The 27,237-nt window shown below is 38.8% G+C and overlaps 1 protein-coding gene across 7 annotated transcripts in view; it reads left to right on the top strand.

The window, feature by feature from the left end:
* Nucleotides 1-27,237, top strand: part of ELAVL2 (ELAV like RNA binding protein 2) — a gene marked incomplete at both ends in the record, with an annotated part of 129,145 nt that overhangs the window by 63,909 nt on the left and 37,999 nt on the right. The window lies entirely within an intron of this gene.

The raw sequence follows: 27,237 nt of genomic DNA, 5'->3' as shown, positions 1-27,237 counted from the left end.
TCAAATGCACTTCAGAGTCCTTGACACCTGGTGATGCTGCAGGAGTGAAATGGATTTTATGAAGCAGGGAATGAATAATAGAGCGTTGAGAGTCAGAAAAACCCTTGAGGTGACCTTAGCCAACTCCCTCGCTGACAGGTGAGGAGAGGCCCAGCTTTGTTGACATGTTGAGTCCAAGACTACACATCTATTAAATGGCAGAGCGGGGACCCTAATTCTGGTTTTCTCATTCTTCCCTAGCATGTTTCCTCCTTGCCTTTGTTGGAGGGCCAGAACTCACTCTTTAAAAGCTAAGCACAGGACCAGCTGATGAATTTCTAGTGAGACGTATAACTTGTACAGGGGTCACGAAGGGGCATCTTCTGGTGAGTGGTGAGTCTCCCACAGGAGGAGAGTGGAAGATTTTTGAGGGTCAAGGAGTGAGGGATACATAAAACTAATGAGAGCATCCATGCTTCTCTAGAAACTTTAAATCTATGGTTGTCAATTCAGATAGTCTAGCCCTGTGGTTCCCAAGTCTGGCTGCACATCCTTACCTGAGGGAGTTTTAAATAATAAAGATTTCAGGGCTTCCCTGGTGGCGCAGTGGTTGAGAATCTGCCTGCTAATGCAGGGGACTCGGGTTCGAGCCCTGGTCTGGGAGGATCCCACATGCCGCAGAGCAACTGGGCCCGTGAGCCACAACTACTGAGCCTGCGCATCTGGAGCCTGTGCTCCGCAACGAGAGAGGCCACGATAGTGAGAGGCCCACACACCGCAATGAAGAGTGGCCCCCACTTGCCACAACTAGAGAAAGCCCTAGCACAGAAACGAAGACCCAACACAACAAAAATAAAAACATAAATAAATTAATAAACTCCTACCCCCAACATCTTCTTAAAAAAAAAAAATAATAAAGATTTCAGAGGCCCTGGGAATCTGTTGTCAGGAAAGCTCCCTAGGTAATTTGATGGGCAAGTGAGCAGTTTGGGGAATCATAGTCTTTATGGTCAGTAGAGTACCTGCATTGGAATCGCTTGGGATGACTGTCAGAAATGCAAGTTCCTGGGCCCTGCCCAGATCTACCTATGGAATCAGTCTCTGTAGGTAGGGCCTGGAATGTGCCAATTACCTGGGAGTTATTGACTTCTTTTCCTGAATATTTTGCAGGGAGATAGAACCAGGGATTTCCAGGTTTATCTGAATTCTGGCTGGAGGTGGGTGGGACAGGTGGGTGTAACTGCAGTGCCTAATTGTATGGCAAACTAAGTTTCAGATGCTGTTCCCTCCCCAGCTTTTGATCTCCTGGGGGTCAGGACTAGAAACGTTGAATGTAAAAGTCACTGGGCTGTGTCTTTACTAAATGCCTGACCTGTCCTTAAAAGAGTGTGTGCGTATGTAGGTATGTGCGTATGCACATATGTGTCTGTAAGTGTGTAATTAGTTTTCACGACTCCAGGATAGCTTGTTCTGTAGCTGTTAGTTTTCCTTCAAAAAGAGGAGATAAGAGAATTATAGTTGAAGACCTCAGGTAATGAGTGTTGCTCTTTTTAGTTTTGATGTGATAGCTTCATTCTTAGCCTAGGAATTGCTTGAGGTGCGCCCTATGCTGACCCCATAAGCTGCCAATTAGAAGCTTTCAGACAAAATGGAAAAACAAAGGCCAAAACAAACATATAAAAATACAAATTACAGGGGCCCAGAGGAGGGGAGGGGCTTTGCAGATGTAGATTATCTGTGGACACGCAGTGCCTTGGATGGGGTAAAAATCTTCCTGAGGGCCCATGGGCTAAAAATCTCATATAAAATGTGAGGGTTCTTAACTTATGTCCCTGTTGCTTCCTGAGAACTTCAAAGTTAGTTTTAATGCTGGTTTATTTTATGAGGATAATGTGATTTTCAAACTTCATTTTGATGACACGATATTTTCCCCTCCTCTTTTTAACAAATATACTCTTAGCTCCTCAGGATTGAAACAGATAAGTGGTTATAAGTCTAATGCATACCTTCAAATTTAATAGCATTTATTTACTGTGATGAAGTCAGTCAATCACAGTGAGCCCAAGGCTGTGATGAACACTAATTTGAAAATGTGGTTGTGTGCATCAGTTACAGTCTGAAGGTCAGCTGTTAGTTGTAGGTATCCATAGTATCAAGAGATTAAGAATTCTGATTCTTGCAGACAGGTACTTGAAAAGATCTGGGCGGTTGGGTGGGTGGGTAGGTGGGTGGTGGTAGCTTAATAAATACCTCATTTTGCTGACTCTGGGTGCTATTTAATTAGAAATTTGGCAGAAAGGCTGGGTGTATGCCCAGGTATTCATAAAACAAGATAACTTGGCAGCACAGGGTAAATGCCGTGATGCCTAGTGTATTAACTGTGGAATATACATTTGAATATGGCTGTCTTTAGATATTAGTGGCTAAATTTGTATAAAATGAAATTTATATAATATGTGATGAAATTTACTTTTTTGTGGTATTGAAGAAACTATTTGTCTATTTATCAATATATCTTTAAACCACATTATTTTTCCATGTACTCTTGTTTTTTCCAAACATCATGACTAATCAGTCATTTCAAAAATTTGATGTTACTACTTGATGTTACTGGTTTTTATAAAGTTTCAGGGAAAAACTTTAAAATTTATTCTTTCAGGTTTATTTTTCTCCACTCAGACCTAACTTGGGTGTCTTATAGAACAATTTTCAAAGTGTCAGTCTTGATTAATGTAGATGAAGGATTTCAGGATGATGAAATTAGAAATTTATAAGATTTAAGAAACCAAGTACTTTTTTTTTTTCTTTTTTTTTAAAAAATCATCGTCAGGGAGGAAAAACTTTCCTCCAACCTCTTAGTTTAATTTGCAAGCCCCCAATTATTGAACCTAACAAAAGATAGGTTATACAATGTTATATGTCCATTGTATCTCAGTGAAACTGGGGGAAAAAGGGATTAACAGGAGAAGAGGCAACACAGTTTTTAGTAATATTTCACATGCATTGGAGTTCACAGAAAAAAAGTGAAGCAAAGAAGTTGTTAGACTCTGAGGCTTATATACCATTTTAACAAAGCAAAGGGGGTTTGGGTTCTGAGGGTGGGTAAATTGTAGGGGAGTGACCAAGAAAATATATAGGGGGAGCTAATGGAAGATGAGAGCTATTTTAGCAAGGTTTATCTATGCAGATTCATCTTGGTGCTGACTCTCCATCCCCAGTGGTAAGAGTTGCTCTCCTCTTCCTGGTATAGGAAAGGGGAACACCTTCATAAGGGAAATTTATAACCTGCTTTTAGGCAGAAAAGAGTAGGGCAGAGAAAAGTACTCTTCCTGCATCTGTTGATTCTTAATTGCCTTTAACTCAAAATATTCCTTATGCTTATAACTGGCATATTTGAGGGGTGGCAAGGCATATTCTGACTCTCTTCACCATGAAATAAGTTTAACTCTCAGCAGACTTAGAAGAGTTTCTTCTTCTGATAGCCTGTGGTAATGAAACCTTAAATGACTAGTTTCTGAGAAGAAAAACATCTATTGTGAGGATATGGAAAAGTTTGAAAGAGAACCGTTCCTGATTAATTTGTAAATCATCTGGATTTTTGTTTCTCTGATTTCTTGATGGTGATCTTTGTATTAATTTGTTTTATTCCACTAGAAGGAAATGAAGAAAAGTATTGTAACTTTCAAGAGCAGGTTGCACAGTTCTCCAGCAGCTTTTGAAGACTATTTACTGTGAAAATGAGGTTGAACCTGTTGGTTAAATGAAGTTTAGGAGTTTTGACTCTGTGCTTTCTTGGCCCTTGTTGTCACTGGGACGTTTTGCCAATAGATGAGGAACATAGTGTTTTAGTGCCCTTGGCCTTACTGCGTTATTAGTTTGATACAAAACATAAACTTTGTTAATGTATGCAAATTCATAGAAAACAGAATACAGTTGAAGTTCTTTTGTAAGGATTCACCCCTTGAAATTTAGCAAGATATGAATGCGTGTGTGCTCTTTGCTATTCCAGACCTTTCCACAGTGTTTCTTCTAGTTTTTGTTTACTTTTACATCAGAAAAAGTATACATACATACATATATCTATACATCAGGTGGTATAGAATAGAAACCATTTTCAATTTATTACTTAGTGGCTGTCATCATAATGATGGAAAAATGTAGATGAGAAAAAGATGAACTAAATGGAAGAACGTAAAGAACAAATTCTGATCCAGGAATCCTTCTTCTTTTTAAAATCTATAGAATGCTAAAATTCTGTTTCTCAGGTATGCAATTGATTTATCAATCTGCTTTTCTTTTGGTGGATTTTACTCTATTTTACTGCCTTATCTGTTACACTACCTTAGCACCAGCCTTTGCTTTCTTAACTTTCTAAATTATGAGTAGAGCAAAGTGTTTTTCTTTTGCACCTATTGGAACATTTCCTTTTAAGTATTACTTGAACAGAATAGTTGATCGTTGAAACTAAAGCTGTGCTTCAGAATTTGCCACCTTCTTTTGAGCTTGTTCTAAGTTACTTGACTTTCAAGTCCACTGCTGCTACTGAATTTTGAGAGCTGGGGAAACCATCAGAGTGTCCTTTCCAGCTAAAAACACTAACTTTAAAAAATATTTTCTGTCATTTTACCTGTGAGTGTCTTTTGATCTGTCAGGCCTATGCAGTGACTCATTTAGCATGATTTACTTCTTTTTTTAACATTTAATTAATTACTTATTTTTTGGCCGTGCCACGCAGCTTGCAGGATCTTAGTTCCCTGACTCAGTGATTGAACCCGGGCCGTGGCAGAGAAAGCATCAAGTCCTAATCACTGGACTGCCAGGGAATTCCCTAGCATGTTTTACTTCTTAATGTATCTGGTTTTGCTTCTTAAAGTATCAGAATGTCAGTTTTTGACACCATTGGATATCCCTTTTGTTGGTTATGGTATCTGTCATACATTTTTTGAGAGACTTCAAGCTGTAAAGCAGCATTGGCAGCTCTTCCAAGTATTGTGAAGAAATGGAGCCTCATTTAAAACTATATTTCTTGTGATCTAACTACTCAGTAGTCTCTTACATCATACATCACCGTAGGTAATTGAGGGGTGATGGCAGAGGCCACGGTCTAAGACCTGCTGTCCTCCCTGTTGGAGGACCCCTGCCCATCCCAGAGGGTCTTAGACATAGCCTTCCTTGGCTGGCCCAGCCCTACCCTGAGCCAGAGTACAGGGTAAGTGTGTTCAACCAGAAGAACCAGGAGGGCTTTCCTGTCTTTCAGATCAGACTGTCATCCACTTCTAGCGTGCTGTGCCTGTGCTGAAGAAGTTCATTTCTTTGGAATCCAAAGAGCAAAAGTTGCACAGGGTTCCCTGAAGCCTAGAGCCTCTGGGTGGGGCTGAGTGGGAGGAGGGGAGACAACCATCTGTACCTCTTGCGGCCCAGGAGACTGTCTGACCATTTAAGAAGAAGAAGAAGAAGAAGAAGAAGAAGAAGAAAGCAATATTCAGTTTAAACTGTGTTGATAAGCGTTTCTTCCCATCTTTCCATGTGAAATGGACTTTGAATGCAGGGGTGGTAATAGTATTTACCAAACCCCTATGTACACTAGGGTTGTTATTATGTTATTAGCTTAGCTTGGCATCAAGTTCTTGGGATTAACATTGAAACAAAATGCCTGCTGTCTTCAACTCCCCTGCTAGGGAGGTGGGCTCATGAGCACTACTTTTAGAGGTTTTAGCCTAGAAAGAACGCATTACACTTAAGTTTAAATCCCAGCCTAGCCACTTACTTTATATGAGCTATTTGACTCCCAACTTGAGTTTCTTCCATAAAGTGCCTAGCATGTTGGGGTACTCTCTGTGTCCCCAGTCCCTTCTTACCAGTTAATATTCATTTGGTTAGAAGACAGTTGTAGATGTTTTTTTCTTTGGGTAAACTGATTTTTGAAAAAAATCTCCAAATAAATCTGTTGTTTTAGAATTCTTAGATTTTCTCATGATGTGGGAAGTTTGCAAAGCTAATTTCCTGTTCTTTGCGTTCTAGGTGATTTGACGAACAAAATTGATTTTCTAGGAGTGGGACAAAGTGGGACTAGGAAATACAAGGCAGGACTTGTGAGCCCAGAAAGATGATTAATGATATTACACCAGCTTCTCTGAACTAGAGCACTGGAGTATGGAGTTATTGCTCTGTGTGGTATTGTGTGAATGTTATTCAGAATGAATTAGCTTGATTTAAAATATGGACGTACTCTAAGCCAAGCTTCCCCAGTGGAGTGTTATTGATCTGGAAGGTCCACAAGTTGTTAAATAGAGCCATGAGGTATCAGATAGATGAAAACTAACTGAGGCTTGTTTTCACTGTTACTGACAGCTTCTTCCTTAAGATTAATACCCCTTTAATATAAATTGTAAATACCAGTACTAAATATTCTAATTTCATAAAGTAAGGTTTTCAAGTAGAGAAATAGAGATGTGTGTGTGTGGATATTAAGAAGCCCAGTATTCCTGTAGTGTTAGCAGATCAGAGGACTTAGAAAAAAAATTGCTGTCCCTTTGTTTTCTTTCTGTTGAAATATTCATTGAAAGCATTTAAAGCATTGCTTTATTCAGTCATCACAGATTTTACAGATTCTAGTTTGTGTAAGGGGGGGTGGCGATTTCCATGAGGGCATGGTTAACTTAGCAGATGCAATTTTACATCTTGTTTTCCTTTTTTTGTTAAATCCTTATGCATATTGTGAATTAGAGTTTATTTTTAGCTCTTAATGAGTTCTTTTCTCATCATTGTACTTTTTGTTGGAACTCTGTTTTCTACATAATGCTTTGATTTTGAAGGGGGAGTGTATATGGCTCACAAGTCTTGTATCCATCCCCAATCCCCACTCCAACTCAACTAGAATTTGCATTTTTTTCATTTGAGGCAATAGATCTGGTTATGTTACCTTGTAGAGTAGATGTGGTGATGCCCTTGACTCTTCACAACCTGTTTGACCTTCGGGATTTATCCTGAGAAAGTCAGATTCTCCCTTTAAAGTAAGGTTTAAAGGAGACATATCTGCATGTAAACAGGTAAGCCAGAATCATTTCATTGTATTCAAGGTCACTGGAGCCTGAGGGAGCAACTTTATTTCTTCACGTTTTGAGCTTTAAATCCAGTCTTAAGGAGTCACTGGGTCATTAACACTGGCCTCCAAGATACTGTGTTCTGAATCCTTCTTCCTAACCCTGATACTTGTCTCAGAGAGCTTTTTTCATACCACTAAAATGAATTATAGTTGCTTTTAGTCCACTTTAAAATGTATCTAAATAGGCTGGTTATGGTGTGTCAGATCAATTGATTTCTATAAAATAAAGGCACTTTCCTAAATGATCTGAAATCGTATCTAGCCCTAGAATTCTGTGACTTTTCTCTTGTGAACATAACTGCAAAGTTAGTTCTTCTTAAGCATAGTGCTTAGGGATTCTGACATGTATGGTGCAGACAGCATATTACCTTTTCAAGCAGAATGATTTGGGATCTAACATTTAACCTCAAGATATTTAACCAGGGTTGTTTTTAGACCCTTATATTCTTGTTATTTCTGGGCCTTTATTTCAGGGGTAAATTCCCTTCATTCTTGTTGTAATCAGGTTAAAATACAGAATTGTCAATACTGATTTGTTACTGTTTTTTTATCAATACATTTCCTTTTGTAAGTGCTGGAAATTGGAAGCCTTTCCAAAAAGGCATGATAAGGTTGTTCACTGCATTATATTCCCCAATTCCATATTTGGGAACATTAAAAACAGACCTAATGAGCTATTAAAAATCAGAATGTGGAATCTTGTGAGCTTAGGTTCCTTGATTTTTTTTTGAAATTTTAGTTCTCTAAGTGTTTATGGAAAACAACATTATGTGGACAAAGCCATCATGTAAGGAGGGCATCTAATATTCTTTTCTGGTTTCTAGAGCTGGACAGCAGAGTTTTAGAGTCCCTCCCGCCTTTTTTTGAGGGTGGTGGTGGTGAGATATTGCAAATGAACTTAATTTAGTGTATACAGTTCTTAGGTGATTTTGGGTAGGTGAAAGTAAACATCAAAGAGGGAGGAGTGAGGCTTAGCTGTTTCTCAAGACCAAATTCTGCCACATGTACAGACATCTAGCAAGCTGGCCCTAAGTGACTGATATAGTTACTTTGCAAGCTTAATGAAGTCCCAGTTCTCTGTTCTTTTATAGGCGCTTCGAACACACCTTCTGTGAAATGTTCACTTGAGGCTGACAGCATTCCAGAGGTGGGGATCTGTGCCCTCTGTTTGCATATGCAAAAGGAAATCCTTCTAAACAAAGGCTGAACCCAGGACCATTTCATATTTAGGGGTCCTATCCATAAGGATACAAGTTAAAGCCATCTTGGATTCTTGTGTCCTGTTTATACAGGGGTGGGTAGTGTTTGTAAACTACTTTAGCACATCTGCATATCTTGAATACCTTTGATTTTACCAATGAGACCCCATTTCTAACTCTCATTACACTAATTAACAATAAGTAGCTTAAGGAACAAAAACCCATTTTGACATTCATTATACTAATTAGCAGAGAAATGGTTGTTGATTTAGATATGGATAGTAGATAGTCTTGTTAACTAGTCACTTTTGGAGGTTGGTCCTTACTTGTGTTTTGCTAGTTAATTATTCCTGGGCTGTGTGTGCATTCAGGATAGTGTGTTAGATGACCATTCCTAGAATTAAAGCTACTGGCACATAAATAACATCACACTGATTCATGACAAATTAAAAAAAAATTAATTGTGGTAAAATATATATATAACATAAAGTTTACCATTTTAACCATTTTAAGTGTATAGGTCCATGGCATTAAGTATATTTACAGTGTTGTGCAGCTATCACCACTATTTGTAGAACCAGTTCATCATGCCAAACAGAAACTCTGTACCCATTAAACAGTAACTCCCCACCCTGTTTCCCCCAAGCCATTGGCAACCACCATTGTACTTTTTATCTCTGTGAATTTGCCTATTTTGGGTACCTCATATAAGTAAAAAGTGAAATTGTACAGTATTTGTTATACCAAAGTACTTTATTTATTTAGTTTTTATAAATTTATTTATTTTATTTACTTATTTTTGGCTCTGTTGGGTCTTCGTTGCTGTGTGCGGGCTCTCTCCAGTTGTGGCGAGCAGGAGCTACTCTTCGTTGCAGTGCGTAGCCTTCTCATTGCGGTGGCTTCTCTTGTTGCGGAGCACGGGCTCTAGGGTGCATGGGCTTCAGTGGTTGCAGCTCAGTAGTTGTGGCTTGTGGGCTCTAGAGCACAGGCTCAGTAGTTGTGCCACATGGGCTCAGTTGCTCCGCGGCATGTGGGATCTTCCAGGACCGGTACTCAAACTCGTGTCCCCTGCATTGGCAGGCGGATTCTTAACCACTGTGCCACCAGGGAAGCCCTACCAAAGTACTTTAAAAGTAAATTTTTTTTATGTATATATACACACACACACACACATATATATAATTTACTTCTAAAATACTTTAAAAATAATATATATAATATTTATAACATATATATTGTATATATAGTAATAGTTTCAGGAGATACTAAATTTCTTTCTTTGGACCATGGGCTTTTTCTGTGTATTTTATTTCCTTTCATTTCAACTTGCCTTTAGGAATCAACCCCTCCCTTTGAAATAATTTCTTTGTTTTCAAACTTAGTTCTTGCCAGTTTCCCATAAAAGGAATATCCAGGTAAAACAGTGAATTTGTGCAGTATTTAATCAGATTGCTCACTACTTGCAGGGATTTCATCTCGCCCCTTTGCAGTGGTCCAGCCTGGTTCAGGCTTGTTTTCTTCTTTTGGAAGTTGCCTGCAATCTCCATGGCATAACGGCAGGCCACCTGGAAGAAGAGGCGGTGGCACACACGGTAGATTCAGAAAAGAACTAAAGCAGCTTTGCTCTCCAGCAGTTTTCTCTGCCTTCACACTTTTTTTCTACTTCCTCTTCTCCCAGAGAGTCACAGCGTCCAGGGATGACTGCCTGTGGGGTGTCCTGGGACACAGGGCGATGGCTCCAGACTTCTTTCTCTTTATCTCACTTCATCCTTTCCTCCACTGAGAACCTGAAGGAAATCTTGGCAGAAAGCTGTTGCTCAGTAGAAGGAGCCAAAGAGGGAAAAATAGAAATTCTCTTCTATAGTTTTAGCTTTTCCTTCTATTTTTCTTCCTTCCCCAGCACTCCTTCTACCCACCCCACCCCACCCAATCCCACCTCCCCTAAAAAAAAACCCACCAAAAAAACAATTAACCAACCAACCAAAAAAAAAAAAAGACAACCCAGCCAGGGACATTCCTTTTTAGACCACAGGAACAATTACTGTAGTAAAGAAAGCCTTAAGCATCTTCCTGTAGCAACTTTGGGAGACAGATGCTGATGTAGGTTGAATTTAGAGGCAGGTGGTGGCCTGTTTCTGCCTTTACATTATTTCAGATTCTATGCTACTGAGTAGAGCAGTCTTCCTTTAAAATTTTCGGTCTTATATCTTCGCCTCCTGCCTTCTCTGTTGGCATCTCCAGATGCCTGCTGGCTACAGGAACATCATTCCACGCTTAGTGACTGTATTTATTTTCAGTGCTGGCTATTGACAACTTAAAGAGCAATTCCATGAGTTGAGACTTAGCAGAAAGGCTCCCCCGGTGGAGGCTTTAATAAAATAATAAAAAAAAGTTAATACTTTTTATAGTTTAAGGTCTTAATTCAGGCTTCATGCAGACTTCTCCGCGCTGCGTTCTTTGTGGCGAGCTACCAAAGACCTCTTATTGGGATAGGGAAGATGTTCCTCTGGAGCTGTAAGTTCTTGACCGGTATTAGTGGTGAAAGTGACTCAGGTTAGCAGCCTTTGTCGAACTAAGAATCTTGGCATGCTGGAGAATATCAGCCAGTGTTGGGTACTTGATTCAGGGTAGTGACTATCTGTTAAAGAGATCCTGAGTCACAACATACTCTGATAATGTAATTTCTTACATTTTTTGCACCGTATTTTTAAGGTGTGGTAGAGGTGGAGGGAACTGGTCATAGTTTGCAGAGGGAGATGCAGAATGTTCTAAACTGGTGACTTTCTTTTGTTTTTGAGCTAGGAGTTAGAAGCAATGCTTTCTATATGCAGGGGATGGTCTGGTCCACTAGTGATTTGTTGATTATTCCATTTTATGGTCAATCTTTGAAGCAGTCTTTTATTTGATCAGAAATAAGAGAGGTATTTCTTTTCAGTTTGTATGGAGAAATTTGTAAGACCCTTCATGGATGCAAGAGAAGATTGTCTCTCTGATTTCATAAGACCATTCCATATTGAGGTATTCTCTTTCCTGCTGTACAGTTGGTGGGAGTATAGTTCCAGAAGCCAAGAGACAGGTTCTCTCTGTCCTTGCCTTAGTATAGACAAGGGGCCAGTATGGGACCCAAGCAAAATCAATTAAGTATTTTCTCCCAAGACCTCAAGGAAGTGATGGAAGGATGAGATGGTGATGGTGACCCATCTCATCAGACTGTGTGTTTTAGATCTGAGATGATGGCTGTTCTTTTCACTACTTAGCCCACTGGAGCCTGGTTCCTAACCCCTATTGATTCTGAAAATTTCTGTGCCTCTTCCAATAAATTCCCTTTTGCTAGTTAGCTAGAGTCAGTTTATGTTACTTATAATATAGAACTCTAGTGAAACAATTCTTGCTTAATTCACATTTCTGTCTCTGTGTGTCAGAGTTTACTTTTCTACACACCCAAAAGTAAGCTTACTGATTTTTTTTTTTTTTTTTGGTTGACATCACATTGATCCATAAGAAAGTAACTTTTGAAATTGCTTAGAAGTCCCTGTTTTGAACTCACTGTCTTTCCACACAGGGCTGTCAAAGAAGGTGCAGGTTCCAGGCCTCACTTTCTAGATAACATCTTGTTTAGACCAGAAAGTTTTCCATTAGGAAGTTATTTGAATCGAAATGGGAGATTGAGCCCTTTTTTGGCTCAGGTCATATTTCCAGTTAGTTGGATACCTTTCACACCTGTATCATTCTAACCTGAATTTTTAGTTCTTTAACATACCATGTGTGTTCAACTAGATTCTCTAAAGCACCTATGATGTGGAAGAAGTTAAGCTGCAGTCTAGAGTCATCAGATACTCAGACATATTACTGCTTCGTAGGGATAAAGGTGTTGTGATTTTTATTTTTATTTTGGTTTGTTTGGAACAGCTTTTACCTCTGATGGAGTCTGAGGGTTGTTGTTTAAGGACTATCTTTCACTTCTAACAAAACAATTACCCCTTTTTGTATGGTATTCTTTATTGCCAGTAACCCTCCAGGGTTCACATCCTGACCATTTTCCCAGTGTCTGTAGGGTCACAGTTTTCCCTCCCTTGAACCTGTTAAATTTGTCATAGCTATAGTAGATGAACTGCCCAAGCTGATCGCTTACTTGCCCTGAGACTTTTAGCTTTGAGGAAATCAAAAGCTATTGGTAAAGACGTCTGTCTCTGTTTTGCGAGGTATATACGTATGTGTATTTTATAAAGTCACTTGGCTCTATCTTTCAAAGAGTTGACTCATATTTGATTCACATTGTCATTGGTGGAGGAAACCGAAGTTCTGATACAATTATGCAAAAGTCGTAGGTGCAATGAAGATAATTGATATTCTGTCCTAAATAACATCTTGTGACTTCTCCCCCATTTCATTATGTTTTGTGGTCACTGCTTTCCTCCTTGAGTGAGATCACCGGTAGTAATGGCATTCTCTGTGGTCACTCAGCTGGTTAATCTTCAGAGGTCAGTAATGTTTGGTGGCTCCTGCTGTTTATAGCAGCTGATGAGAGGCATATACCTTGTAGAAAAACAAGTTTGCTTGTGATTAACCTTCGTTTATTCCCTCTGCTTACTTAGTCATCATTTAATTAAAACCCCTTGGTTTCTAGCCATGTGGGGACATAGGTATGCTTAGAGGCATTAACTTTCTGTGCTCCATGGAGTCAGTGGTATACATCATCAGTATCCATTTTTTTGAACAGTCTTCAGTTCTCTTCGAAAAGATTAAATTCTAGTTTTATCTTTATTTTTAGTATTTTTATTTCTAATCATTGATGCAGAATCTTAACTTTGTTTGAAATACGATCAATTTTATGTTCTTACCATGCAACCTGTTAAGATATTTATGTAAGCTTTAGAGGATTAGAATGGGATTTCTGTTCAAGTAGCTTTAAGTAAAAACACAGCATGGAGGTGGGAAGAAGGATGGCCTGGCCAACATATTACCAGGTTTTAGGAAATGATACAGAAAATCTTTGAATAACACCTTAATTAGGCTGTAGATTCTGCATTCAGAAAACAAAATCCTGTGGAGATTGTAAAAATCTCACTCAGCTCCTGGTCACTTGATTTGAATTTCCATAGAAATTTTGCTTCCCTTTTTTTTTTTATCCTAGATGAAAGTGATAGAAAATTAAAATGAAGAAACACCTTAGCTTTGTAAGGAATGATGGAATCAAAGGCTTAGGCAGCAGTCAAGATTGGGAAGTAATTATATCTTATGGTAAGATTTAAAATTTGACCAAGGACAATTATTTGACGAAATTTGGTAACTAATATAGTTATCACTATGGTTAACCTTTAGGGTTTTTTTTTTCTGGATATTCAACCAGAAGTCTTGAATTGCTAGGAAAGAGAAGAAATTATGGGTTAATTCCCATGTTTTAAGAGTGGAAGGACTATAATTAAGATGGCCAAGTAGCATAGAATACTTAATTGAATTTTTAAATTATATGTTTAATGTAATCTTTCATATTCTGGAGGCTTATGAAAAATAATTTGCCCCTCTTCCTTGCTTCAAAAGAATGCTGTTTAGAACCAGTCAATCTTTATCTGAATCTTAACTAAATCTCAGAGATGTCTGAGGTTTTTACACATACACAAGTCACAACTGTAAGATGATAAAACTTTTTAAACCATAATACAAGTTTTACTTCCTTTAGTTTTAGGTGTATGTTTTTTAGGGAAGAGCAGAGCATCAAGAACCCAAATAAAGTATAGAAGGCTTTTGGGTTAACGAAATGCAATTCAGAGTATATATATGTGTGGTTTCTTGCTAGGAAATATTCTTCCTTGGGGAAAGTAAGATTGGTAATTTAGGTATATATGGAATACCTTAATAATGTTAGTGTTTATTAAGAGAAGTAGAATAAGCATTATATTATATTTGGGAATAGGACTTAACTAGTAAGTGATCTGGCAGCATACATGAGGTTTTCAAGTTTTTCCCCAAAGAAAGGAGATTAGTTCGTAATACATAACTATTTAGTGTTCTGTTGCTTTATAAAATAGCAAGTAAGAAATTGTCAGCAACAAAACAGGAAAACTCCTCGACACTAAAGGTTATTGCATACTAGAATGAACTAAAGACTAGTGTTTAGTGAAATCTTTGAGTGATGTACTTGTAGTCAAATACCTAGTGTTTTGTATAGCATTCTCCTGAATAGGATGCTCTTTAATGTGACTGATTCGAATGCACAGGTCTGAAATTATTTGTGAAACTTACTTGACAAGAGCAAGGTAGATTTTGTCACTGATGAGGTATCATTTAATGGATCTAGGTCTTAGACTTAGCAGGAGGCCATAAACTCCTTGACCCCTTTTCTTTAAGGGACGCTTGGTGGCAGAAAGATGAATTAGTATGAATGAGAGCTCTTCTGTTACCTGTCTTTGCCCTAATCTTGAAATGTGTTTGTAGAATTACGTAATATGGCCCCTAAAACCTAGAAGCTCTGTCTGTAGAAGTTGCTTTCCCACATCCAGAGGGTCCTTAATACTAATCTGGTGCCATGAAAACACAGCACTTTCCCCAAGAGTGAACCTCAGATATGAGAATAAGCAAGTAGTCCAGTAACTTTAGTAATAGCAGATGAAAGAAAACATTTTAAAAGTTCCTAAGTTGAATTAGTTGAGATGCTCTTCTTGAATAAAATTTTTTACCTGCACCCTGCTTGTAGATTTGTGGGTATATGAGACAATAAAATGGTAATAAGTTAAAAAGATTATTTTCGTGTTTAGGTTTTTCCTGTCTCACAGGGTTAATGTATCCAGGAGTTAGCAGCAGTGGTCAGGTATACTAAGTTGTGGACTATATAATTTGAATATTTCATTTTTAATATACTTTTAGTCAGTGGTAAAAGACACACCTCTCTAGTTCCATGTGATGGTGCTTTTGCTGTGATGCTGATGTGGACAGTGCTGCATCACCTTTGTGTGCTGAATGATTGTCTAGGCCAAATCTTTTAAGCATTTGCTTTTTTGTCCTTGTGTTTTTGTGAATTTTTAATTTAGAGGATTACAGGACCTGATTCTTTCAACTTTTAAACTAGGTGATTGTGGAAGAGATGCTTCTGTGTGATATGAATGTGGCAGTCGCAAGAGCTAGCCCCTTTTGTATTTCTGTTTAGATGCCATCTGTTAATTGGGGGAGAAATTGCACTGGGGTCTCAGAGTGGTTTGCTGTAACATAGCTGTCTCTTAGCAAGAAACAAGGCGGATATTTATTTTTGTCAGGGCACCTCTTTGGCTTAATGGTAGCCATGGCTCCCACCTGACTTGCAGCCTTTACCACTTTTACTGTGTCCTGCTCAGCTTCCTCTATAGATTTTGTTCCATTGGGATTCTTTCCTCTTTACTGCTTCAGAGAGGGCTTTTTTGAGGTCCTTGAAGCTGTATCTGCAGTATTTAAATAGGTTTCCTTTATAGTCAGCATTTATACCCTAACCTGCCAAAACACAATTGGTCTGTTTGGGGATTTCTCCTAAGTATAAAAATCAGTGCTTTTGTGTGACTATTTTAAATTGAGGGGGAGGAAAAAAAACCCTGCTCCTCACATCGTCTTGGAAATGTAACTGCCTTTCTTTATTAAATATAGACTAAACAAAATGTCCTGTACAGAGAGAAGGAAAATCGTATGTTATTTATACCTAAATCTTTGTGTAGATTGGGGACAATGGATTCCTCTGGAATTTTACTTCCTTTGTTGTTGCTAAAAATATCAGTAATTTCATTCTGGTCTGTCTTTTTAAAATAAAATGAACTAAAGTGGAGAGTTGTCCCCAGATGGAAGCCTTGTCACTTGTATGGAGGATACTTTATCAGTGATGCAGATAAGAAGGTGAAATATGTGCTTTTACTTTATTTGAAACTTTCTTTTCTTGATGATACAGTGCTCTCCAGTGTCTCCTCCTTAAATGACCTGGCCTTCCTCCCTCCCCATCTTTATTTTTTGACTTGGTATTACCATATTATATGTAAAGGACTTAGATATGTGTGTGAATTCGGAAGTCGTGTATAACTTCGTGATTGCTACACAAAATGTCAAAGTGAGGTTTGTTAACACTTTGCGCCCACTTAGGGTGGTTATTAACACTTTCACTCATAATAGCAGCTTAACTGGGAGTTGGGGAGCATTCAGGTACATATGTTTTTATAGCTTTGTAAAAGAGATCTCAGAAATCATAAGCCTTCCCTGGGGCAGTCATCTTGAGTGCTGCTGTTTGTTGGCTGGAGGTTATCTACACCCTGTTAGATTCATAGTGAATGAATATTTGAGAGGTCATTAGGTGGGTGGTTCTGTATTCATGTCAGGGTATTAACCTAAGGTTCCTTGTGTCTTGTTACTCTTATGAAGGTGAGACATTATCGCGCCAAGGAAATACAGACCCTCCTGGGGTTTGAGGGGTTGCTTTCGATTCCAATCCTGGCCCTTAATCTGGAAGGCCCTCTGAAGGAAAAGAGTACTTGTTCCGGAAGTTCAGTTTTGGGGGAAAAGGCCACTTGGATTGAGTTAATCAGGCTCATTTTCAGATACGAGTGTATTTGGCAGGGGCTCAGAGAACTGTAATGTGAACAAAAGTTTTTGTGGAATAGGAGAATTAGGAATAGAAGGTTTGGGCTGGGATTTGTCCAGATGAGGAGTTTGCGATTTAGGATTGGGGCGATTTGTAGGGACTTGTGAAAGATATGATGAGTTTTCATCCTCTCATTTTTGTCTTTTTAGAGATCTCTGGGGACTTTATTGAAAGGGATTTGGGGTCAGATCCCAGTTCTGGGTTGTCACGGCTTCTTCCCCAGGAGTCTCCTTGATGCTAGATCTGTATCTCCTTAGTGATTGTTCAGTCCGCCAAAGTTAACCTCCGTAGGTTTCTCTCATGTGTTTCATCGTCACTTCCTGCTTGGTTCATCCTACAGTATGACCACTACAAGCCTTTACATGGGGTGACCGAGTTCTCAAGATGGAGGGTCTGCTTCTTACCTCTGCACAGACTACTTGTTGTTCAGTATGCCTTTGGTCTAACAAACTCCTCTGTACTTCTCCACCAATTAGCTCTTCTCCATATGCCTGTTTCCACAGTTTCTCTGACAAGAATCTCCTTAAATTTCACCTCCTCTGTTTGAACCAACTAAAGCTTTCTCTTCAAGTTCATCCTGGTTAAGCTTGAAACGCCAGTGATTAAATATAGGTGTTCTGTCTTCAGTAAGTGCCTGCATCTCTCTTGGTTATTGTCTTGCTTTAAATTTTTGAGCTAAGATCTTAGAGGGCAGAGACCATGTGGTACTGATCCCACCTGCTTTTCTACAGCTAGAAAGCCATGCTATGCGTGTGAAAGCATTTCAATGCAATCTGCTGATGAGGGAAGTGTCTTGTGTGGGAGACGATTTTGGCAGTAGCAAACACGTTTGGCTTTAGCCATAAGAATTGCTTTCTGAGTTTCTGGAAAAGGAGTATGTAAAGCAAGTCCTGTTTTAAATGAATATTTTTATAATGCGGAGATCTCTAATCTATGCGTTTTGTAGTGATGGATTTGTTTTTGAGGGTTGAAGTGGTTTGTGTACCTGTGGGGCGAAAAACCTTTTCGTGGTTTTTTTCTTTTAATACATACTGTCTTGATGGATTGAGAAAGAATGGTGAGGTTCCAGTCAATCAGTTACATGACAAAGAACAAGAAAAACAATGCAGGTGTATTTGGAGATTATGAATATCCTGGTTGAAAAGTTGTGTACTTTGGATGCACAGGACTCTGCCTCAAAATAATTCCCAAGCTTGGCCAAAGGCAGTGAAATGTATGCTGAAAAGACCGAGTTTGGATAAGTCAATTACGGTTTCGAAAACTACACTACCACTTACCAGCTACCTCTGTGCCTTTTGAGCAAGTTAGTTAATATCTCAGGACCTCCATGTTTTTACTGTAAAATGGGTTACAGAGAGCTTTGTTGTGAGAATTAAATATGTTGGCTGTAGGTAATACAAGGCTCATAAGATGTTTGATAGCAGTCAATAATTAGGTAGTGGTACTGTTCGCTTCCAGAAAGCTAGAAAAAAGCATTTATGGGGCAGTGGGAACAGACTTCTCTCCCAGACTTACTGAGCTTTTCCTATTGGAAGGTTTTGGCTGGTGAACCTTTAACTTTGGGGCGAGTGAGAGACTTTTTTTAAAAAAAACATTGTGTGTTCAAGAAGAAAACTTACCCTCTGTAACAATTTTTTTAAATCATGTGGACCTGGTGGGATTTGCATGGTCTGACTAATGTTTCCCATTCTTCTGGACAAAACACCACACCATAGTGGTTGGCAAAACTCTCTTATACAGCTCAGAAAGGGCACTGGGCTAATTATAGTGTTTAGGGCCTTTACATTTTTTTTCTTGCAATATCTAAATTTAAAAAATCTCTTACAAAGAGAGAAGCACATTAAGAAGCTGTACTGCTTTTTGATGGACTGCTTACGGATTTCCGTGTGTGTGTAGATTGACACCAGCTGGTAGTGCAAGCAACAGCAGATGCCCTTTTTACTACTGCAGTTGTTAACTGGTTTCCCTCTTTACCACAGTAATATTTTGAGGAGTATAGTTCCCTGGCCCTCATCTCAAATGATATTTATTTGAACAACTCTACTGCTTTTTAAGTAAGCACAAAATAAAGCAGGTAACACAAGCCCCTTTTTGTTTTTTTGGGTATTTTTGGCCGTGCCCTGCGGCTTGCGGGATCTTAGTTCCCCAGCCAGGGATTGAACCTGCGCTCTCGGCAGTGAAAGTGCAGAGAGTCTTAACCACTGGACTGCCAAGGAATTCCGCACAAGCCCCATTTTGTGTGTGTGTGGCAGGGGAAATCTGTATAGAGTTAATTATAAGAAACAAAGAAGTGAGACTATTGTAGCAGACTCAGATCTTTAACTGAGAGTTGATTTTGCCCTAGCTCAGGGTATGTTAATATCCTAACGTTTTTTGAATGGTAAGGTCTGACTTTCTGGCCAACTAACAGTTTTCTGGCTTTTGCTTTCACCACGGGGATAGCTCCAGTGTTTGAAGGTAGGCCTGCTGAGTTTTCTTTTAGAGCAACTACCTAAATCAGAGAGTAATGAGAACTGGTTTTTTGTTGTTTTTTGTTTGTTTGTTTTTAACAATGGTGTTGAGATGCTATAATATCATATTTGAATACTTTTTCTCAAGCTAGAGAACCTGGTCCAAGTTAAAGTCTTCTCCTAAGATGGGTGTACTAGAAGAAATAGTTTATTTTCCCACTTTAAATAAAGATCATTTTTTCTATTCTTCCTGGTCTCCGATGCAAGACATCTTAGTACCCATATGCACTGTTTGAGAATTTAGAGGATTTAATATGCTGTTCTCAGAAGCCTAAGACTGAATTGTGTGGGAGTTCTTAATGTCTGAAATGGTGATGTATTAAGAACCCACAGTTTTGCCAACTTAAGCAAGGTCATGCTGCATTGCCAGCAGATTCATAATTACTGGGACTGGAGCTATAGGAAAATGGAGCTCTACCAGTTGTATAATCGGAGGACAGATATGGCCATTAAAATTAACTCAGTAGGAAAATGCTCTGGTGCTTGAGGTCATTAACTGCTCCCTCTCGAATTAGGCTACTTAGGTAATATTTACCAAGTGATGACTGTTTACAACTTTGATTTCAGCAGAAAAGTTACGATTTAAACTCTTCTATGTTATCTGAATATATCTGTAAAGTCCTGAAAACCATTTTAAAATATTGGGCTCTTTAGTCTCAGGCCAGCTTTATTAGCAGTTGGGTAGAAGATGAGTCTTCTGGTGAGCCATCTGTTTTCTGTATTATGTGAGTGTCTAGGTTGAATTCTCCATCCTGGTGATAATCCCTGGTAATATCCTTTGGGAAGCTGGTCAAAATGCTCCGAGCTTTCAAGGGAGTCTGGCTTGGTCTGTAGTAATAGGATCTCACCAGTTCTCTGCCTCACAATTTGATCTTTCCCATCAGAGGGCGGTGAGGAGGACCTGTTTAATATGACCTGAGTTAGTTGAATATTTAAATGGGAAGGACCTCCTGCATCTGGCATCTGAGGAGACTCAGGCTAAGTCAGGAATTAAAATTTGGAGAGACTGGAGAAGATTACATCCCTCTGTTCTTCTAAGATTCTCTCAAAGCTTTCCCCTGATGTGTGGTACCCGCATGGTTTTGTTACACATCAGATCTGAGATGTTGAGAAAGCTCCTTTGTAAAGTCTGGTGCATGTTGTTGTGGTGCCAGAGCTGCAGTGCACAGCCTGTCTGAACAGACACACAAAACCAGTGCCCAAGAACAGAAAGTCCATCTGAAGAAACACAACACATTTGCAACTTCATTTTGTGTTTGGGGGAGGAGGGAAGAATGGTGTTAGAATGAGGGAAAGGAGTGGGTCTGTCTTTAAAAACAAAAATTGCCCCCCCTTGGAGTGAAAACTTGTTTTCCTAGATCAAATTATTTGCTTTTTTTGTTAAGGGATGCAGTTTTATATAGGGACTGTGTTTAGAAACAGTGTATCTTCCCAATTTGCTTTTTTGTTGTTGTTGTTAAGTGTTACATTATTAAACCTCAGATTGCAAATAGTCTTGCTTGTCAGAGAGGACCATAGTGACCTGTTTCTTCTTACTGGGGGATTTAGAAAAGAGTCATGCTGCTTTTGTCCTTTTTATTTCATAAAGCATTACTACTGCTTTAAATAAAATAATAGATACACATCAATCAGCATAGTCACCTTTTATTGTTGATTCAACTACTAGGTTTTTACAGAATTCACTCTGCATTTTATTTGACTTGTACATGAATAGTCTCGGCAGACTTAATTATATTAGTGAAAAAGCACTTTCAACAAAATTATATGCTGACATCCCATAATTTATACTTACAGATTTGTGAAACAGATTTATGTAAATCTATCAAATTACTCTAGGTGACGTTATTTTTTTAAATTGAGATTTTATTTAAATGGTATTCGTAGAAAATTTTCATATGAAAAATTTTACATGAACTGTTTGAAAAAATGTATCTTTACATCACTCCCTTATAAAGACAGAATACTGTAACATTTGAGCATCTTGTCTCCTTTTGTTCTGTAACCATCTGGTACGATGTAGGGACATGGGGAGCATGTTTATAAGGGCATCTCTCTTCTAAACCGTAAGTTCCTGGAAGGCAGATGGCTGTTTCTTCGTTTGTTCATTCTTTTTTTATTAGCTTGTTCGTTCATTCATTGTTTCAATGAGCATGTTAATAATCTATGCTAAGGTCTTTTATATCAGGAACTATGCTCAGCTTGCCCTTGCTCAACAGTCTAAGGGAGGCGACATCCAAATTGACTCAATACCCATACGTATTAAGATAAAGGTATATAATATAAAGGCTGTGGAAGGACTAGGGAGGGGCACTGAACAGTGAGCATTGGGAGTGGGACAAATTGTGGCAGGAAATGGTCTCAGAGAAAGTCCTAAAGGATTTGTCAGGGCTGGCCAGTTGGAGATGTGTATTCCAGGCACAGGGAACTGATTATGCGTTTCAGGGTATACGTATGTATAGGAGTAGTAGAAGTAAGCAAGAAGCTGATGGTGACCTTGGAAACCAGAGTGTGATTGGGATTTTCTTCTAGAAAGATAACCCAGACAACATTACAGTTGAGAATGACTGGTTTTGGAGTTAACAGGAGTCTAGGGAAGGGATGATGGGTTAGGATATTGTAGCAATAATCCAAATTAGAATAATACACGAGGACCTGTGCTAATGCTGCGGGGCTGGGGCTTGGGGTGGGGGCAGATTTAGCTGGTAGAACAGACGGGATGTGATACCCCTATGGTAGAACTTGCACTGAAATGAATCTGCTTGCACAGCTTCCCTAGTATACTATGAACTACTTCCTTGAAGTGTTGGATCAAATGTTATCTTCAGGGTGGGGCCTGCGCTCACCACTATATTTAGGTCAGCAGCCCTGACCCTGCACTCCAAACTCTCCTCTCTCTGCTTTTTTTCTCCTTAGCCCTTAGTCTCTTGTAATATATACTGTAGAGCTTGTTCTTTTGTTTCCTTCTACCAGAATGTAAGTTTTACGAAGAGGAATTTTTTGTCTCTTTGCTTATCCTCAGGGATTAGCAAGGAGCAGATTTTCTATAATCACTGAACAAATGAATGCTGAATGTTGGTTAGAAATATGTAGGATGACTTTTTTTAAAATTTATTTTATCTATTTTTGGCTGCGTTGGGTCTTTGTTGCTGCGAGCGGGGGCTACTCTTCACTGTGGTGCGTGGGCTTCTCATTGCGGTGGCTTCTCTTGTTGCAGAGCACAGGCTCTAGGCATGTGGGCTTCAGTAGTTGTGACTCGCGGGCTCTAGAACGCAGGCTCAGTAGTTGTGGTGCACGGGCTTAGTTGTTCTGCGGCATGTGGGATCTTCCTGGACCAGGGCTTGAACCCGTGTCCCCTACATTGGCAGGCCGATTCTAAACCACTGCGCCACCAGGGAAGCCCTAGGATGACTTTTAAATACAGAATTTTATTTTTCACAATTCCATGTTGAGAAGGGTCTCACTTAATATTGGTTGGATGAAATTAAATTTATGTACCAGGTTTGTAATCAAGAATTGTGGTGATCTATTGCTTTTACCTTTAAACCTGAGGGGGTAATTTGATACTTAGGACATTGATAATCATGTGAAATAGGAAAGACTAAATAAAATGACCTTTGAATTAAATGGGTCCAGAAGATTGTGTATTTTTAATTAAAATATGCAATTAAATTTGTAATTAAAGTATGCTATTAAAAGCAATGTAGGTGGCAAGGGAACGGCTGCTGCTTTGAATTATGCACCGTTTGGGATAATTTGGAGTTTACTGTGTTTCCCACTAGCACTTTGTCACTAAACAGATTCTATTCCTGCTCTGACCCCCGCGCAGCTCTCAGTGTGCCTCAGTCCCATTCAGAGGCCTTGGAGTGTTTCAGCTCTGTGCTTTAGATCACTTGACCATGGCTCTAAGCAGCCTGTTTATAACTGTTCTCCTTATGCCAAGGAACAGTTTATAAGTAATTGTTCTGTCTCTTGTGAAGAAGTGATCCTTCTCTGTGGCATATATTTAGATTAAAAAGAAGGGTGCAAAACAGAAGGCATCCACACAGACACTGTCTACAGAATACCATGCGTGGAAGTGCGGTATTGAGCTGGAGCTTTCAGTACCTGCTTTTGAAGGTTTTAGTCCTATGACTGTAGAGATACCTTCCTCCATAGTGAAGTTTTAGAATCCCAGCTGTGACTATTAGGACCAAGACTTAGATTAATGCTTCCAAAATCCCTAAGAGCATGGGACCACGAGTAACTTGTGAGGATAGCTGGGGATGAGTGGCATTGACCTTATTCTTGATGTTCAGCTACCAGAGGAATTTTTTGGCTTCTAAAGACAGGATTTATTTGTCTTGAAGGCTTTTTGGGGTGAGCCTTAGCTTTGTCATTTTGTTCAGAAGTTTCTTTTGATCATGTTGGTTTCCATAATTGTTATACTTGGAATTTAAATGTAGAGCTTTATAGGTTTTTTAAAGAAGTGATTCTTGGTTTTGAGATTGTCAATATGCACATTCTAAATTCAGAATGACGTGAAAAATAGATTAGGAGGATATGGTTAAATGATGCTTGGTTTCCAAGCCTTCCTTGGTAGTTTATGACTGTTACTAGCTGATGCATACAAAATGGGAAAAAGTGGGTCCAGGCTAAATATTTTTTCTTGATGTTTGACTTGCTACTGCTTCTATAATAACCTGAAACAGGCACTGTATAAATAAGGTGCCTTTACATTGTCATAGGAATGAATAACAGTGTAGGAATTCATATATACTGAAATTGATATTTGCACAAGAAGTACTGGAATTTGAGACAGTAGGCAACTGTCTCAAAACAAGTTTTTGTGGTAGAGCTCTGTTAGAAAATGTGTGGTTACATTATATTTCAGGCATACTGAAGGTGACCCAGGTTCAGGTATAAACTAGTTGTGAATTGAGGGGAGAAGAACATAGCATTTCAGAGTCTTGGATTCAAGTCCTGACCACTACTTTCTGCCTGTTTTTTCCTTTAAGGAAGCTGATTGACCTTGCCTAGCTTCAGATACCATTTCTTCCTTACAGGGAAGAATATGAGTATCTCACAAGATCAGTGTGAGGCTAAAATTAAACACTAGAACACCACACAGCTTAAAGATGAGAATGGGGAGAGTCTTGCCTATCTTTATATCATTTGTGATGCCTCTGTGTATTTTAAGCATCCAACACATATTTGCTGACTTGATTAACTCACTTTAAAATGAAAATCTGTGAAGTTACTAACTCCCTTGTAGTTCCAATGCCAACATGTTAATGCATCTACTACAGTGGATTTGGGAATGCAGCCGTTTAGCAGCAAATATCTCCTTTCATATTATTTTACTTAGGGTAGTAATAACATTTTGCTTACCTTAAATACTAATTGGCAGGTGTTGCTCTTCCTAATACTACCACTAAGCAAATTAGAAACTTCGTGGCAGAGAGCTCATCTGGGCATAAATATTGATTTCACTCAATTTCCAACAGTTGAAATTTGGTTGACTCCTCATTAAAACTAGCCATGGCTGCTTGAGGGGGTCAGGTCAAAGACCCATTCATTCAATGGCTAGACCATCTGATGGTGACATTGATGATAATACCTTTGGTTAAATTAATAACACCACTGCGCTTCTCATTCGTGCATTTAGCAAACTTCTTGAGTGCCTACAATGTGCTAGGAGTAAGAGCTCAGAGGACAGGGCAAGAGACAGCTAAGCAGGTTAGGATTTTTTACTTTACCCAGTGACCCAACTCCAGCAGGCACTGCTCTGCTAGAGAGTGACCTCGGTAGGCAGTAAACTGTTTCTCTGAAGTGATGGATAACTTGAAGATTTTAGAAGAAAGACATCTACTGGTTTTTTGAAAATGCATCTGTAAAAAAGGCAGTCTTCTTGCAGCGTCACTTCGCGTGCCCAGACCATCAGCATCTGGCCCCTCTAAGAGCTCCCAGAAGCCTTATTTGCAGCCTCAGAGTATCTCTCACTATTAAAACTGTGATTCTCAGTCTTGGCTGCATATGTTAGAGTCACCAGGCTTTAAAAAACCTGGTATCAATGCTTCATAATAGACCAATTAAAAAAGAAAAACTTGGGGAAAGGGACTCAGGCATTAGTTTTTGTTTTTGTTCTTGTTTTTTAAGCTCTGTAGATGATTCCAGTGTGTGCCAAGATTAAGAAAGGACTTTGATTAGAAGCTGCCAAAATACAGGTGTGAGTGTGGTGGAGAGGGTAGGTAGGAGAAATGGACTCAATGCTAGTACAATTGATAATTTGATTAATTTTGTTATAGAATAGCAGTGTGACAAAACCACCCAGTGTTCACTTTGCCTTTCCTTCCCCTGTTATATTGGTAGCATCTTTCTGGTTTAATTTTAAATGAATACATGTAAACTCCTTAACATGTAGTAGATATATGTTATTTTTCCTCACTTTATTTTTTGACTGGAGTGGTCTACCTCCGTCAATAGTGAATGTTCTCATCACTGCCTTAGCAACCTCACTGGGTAGGAATTATCCTCATTCTAGAAATAAGGAAGTTAATGACTCAGAGAGGTTAAGTAGTTTCTTCAAAGTCACACAGCTGGTAAACAGCAGAGCCAGGATTAGAACTTTTGTGTGTTTATCTCCAAAGCCTGTATTCTTTTCATCATAAACAGCTTCTTTGAGCAGATTTTTTAATGTTCAGCCTATTTGAATCCTGTTCAGTGACAACAGAACTGCAGCACATTTCATAAGAGGGCACTGTGCATGCAATAGACACATGATAAATGTCAAATTAGGAAAAAACTGAATGCTTAAAAATGCAATGGTTTCACATGCAACTTTTAAAAAACAGAGCCTCGAGTAAAACACAATCTATATGAGTAGTGTGAGAAAAAAAAAAGAACTGAATTAGTTTTAGCTCTCTCCTAACCCCCTTTTTTAAAAACAGAAAAAAATATAATTTGATAAAAGGGTATAAGCTAGCAATGATTATCCCCTCAAAATTATTGTGGTCCCCAAAATATAATCCCAAGTTTTCATGGTTATTAGGCATTGTGTTTAGCCTTCTCTCTCTCTCTCTCTTTTTGTATACTTATAAAGAACCACATTGACCACTCTGGTTAGCCTATTCCAAATATCTGTATTCATAACCACTTGGACCTAAGGTGCTGCTTAAAAGAAAAAAAAAATCCCCTTTTTTTTTTGCTATGAAATTGATCCAAAAATGGTAATTAATAAGAAGTATTTGGACCTTTACTGGGAATCTTCCAGGAAACCCTCAATTGGTTTGGTTTGACTTTTAGTAGACTAAATCTTTTTAATGTCCATTTTTGTCACCACCCGTATAGTGTTTCTCGCCTTTTCAAACTGAGAAACTTGCCCTTAGTTGAAAAATGGAGACCTTTAGGATTGGCTTTACTTGTCTGTGCGTTCCATTGATTCCGATCTCTTGTTACTTCCTATAGAGTCGGGACACATCAGTGAGCCAGAGGCGAGAGGGCTCAGATGATGGATAAAAGCAACAATAGACTCATTTGGAAGCAACTCTTACTCCAGAATTATTCTGTTTTTTATCTTTGTTTATGCTTTTCTTTCTTTTCCACATGTTCTCATGGGCTTGGATGTCCTCAAGTGTAAATCTTTGTGTTCATATTTCCCTGTATTCCTTAGCTAGGTCTTCAGACCCCTTTTAGAAAATTGGATTCAGTTTATTTGAATAAGCTCCTCTAAAATTAATGTACTTATGCATATACACACATATATTACATGTACACACACACATACTCACGATTCTCCACCGTTTTAGAATCTGAAATAATTGTACTTGGTAAAGGCTGTAAATTTGTCAGGGTAATGTGTACAGAACACTGACAGAT

This window comes from Leucopleurus acutus (genome assembly GCF_964270905.1).
Source record: "Leucopleurus acutus genome assembly, chromosome: 7".
NCBI lineage: Eukaryota > Metazoa > Chordata > Mammalia > Artiodactyla > Delphinidae > Leucopleurus > Leucopleurus acutus.
This window is presented reverse-complemented; position numbering and strand designations above follow the sequence as displayed.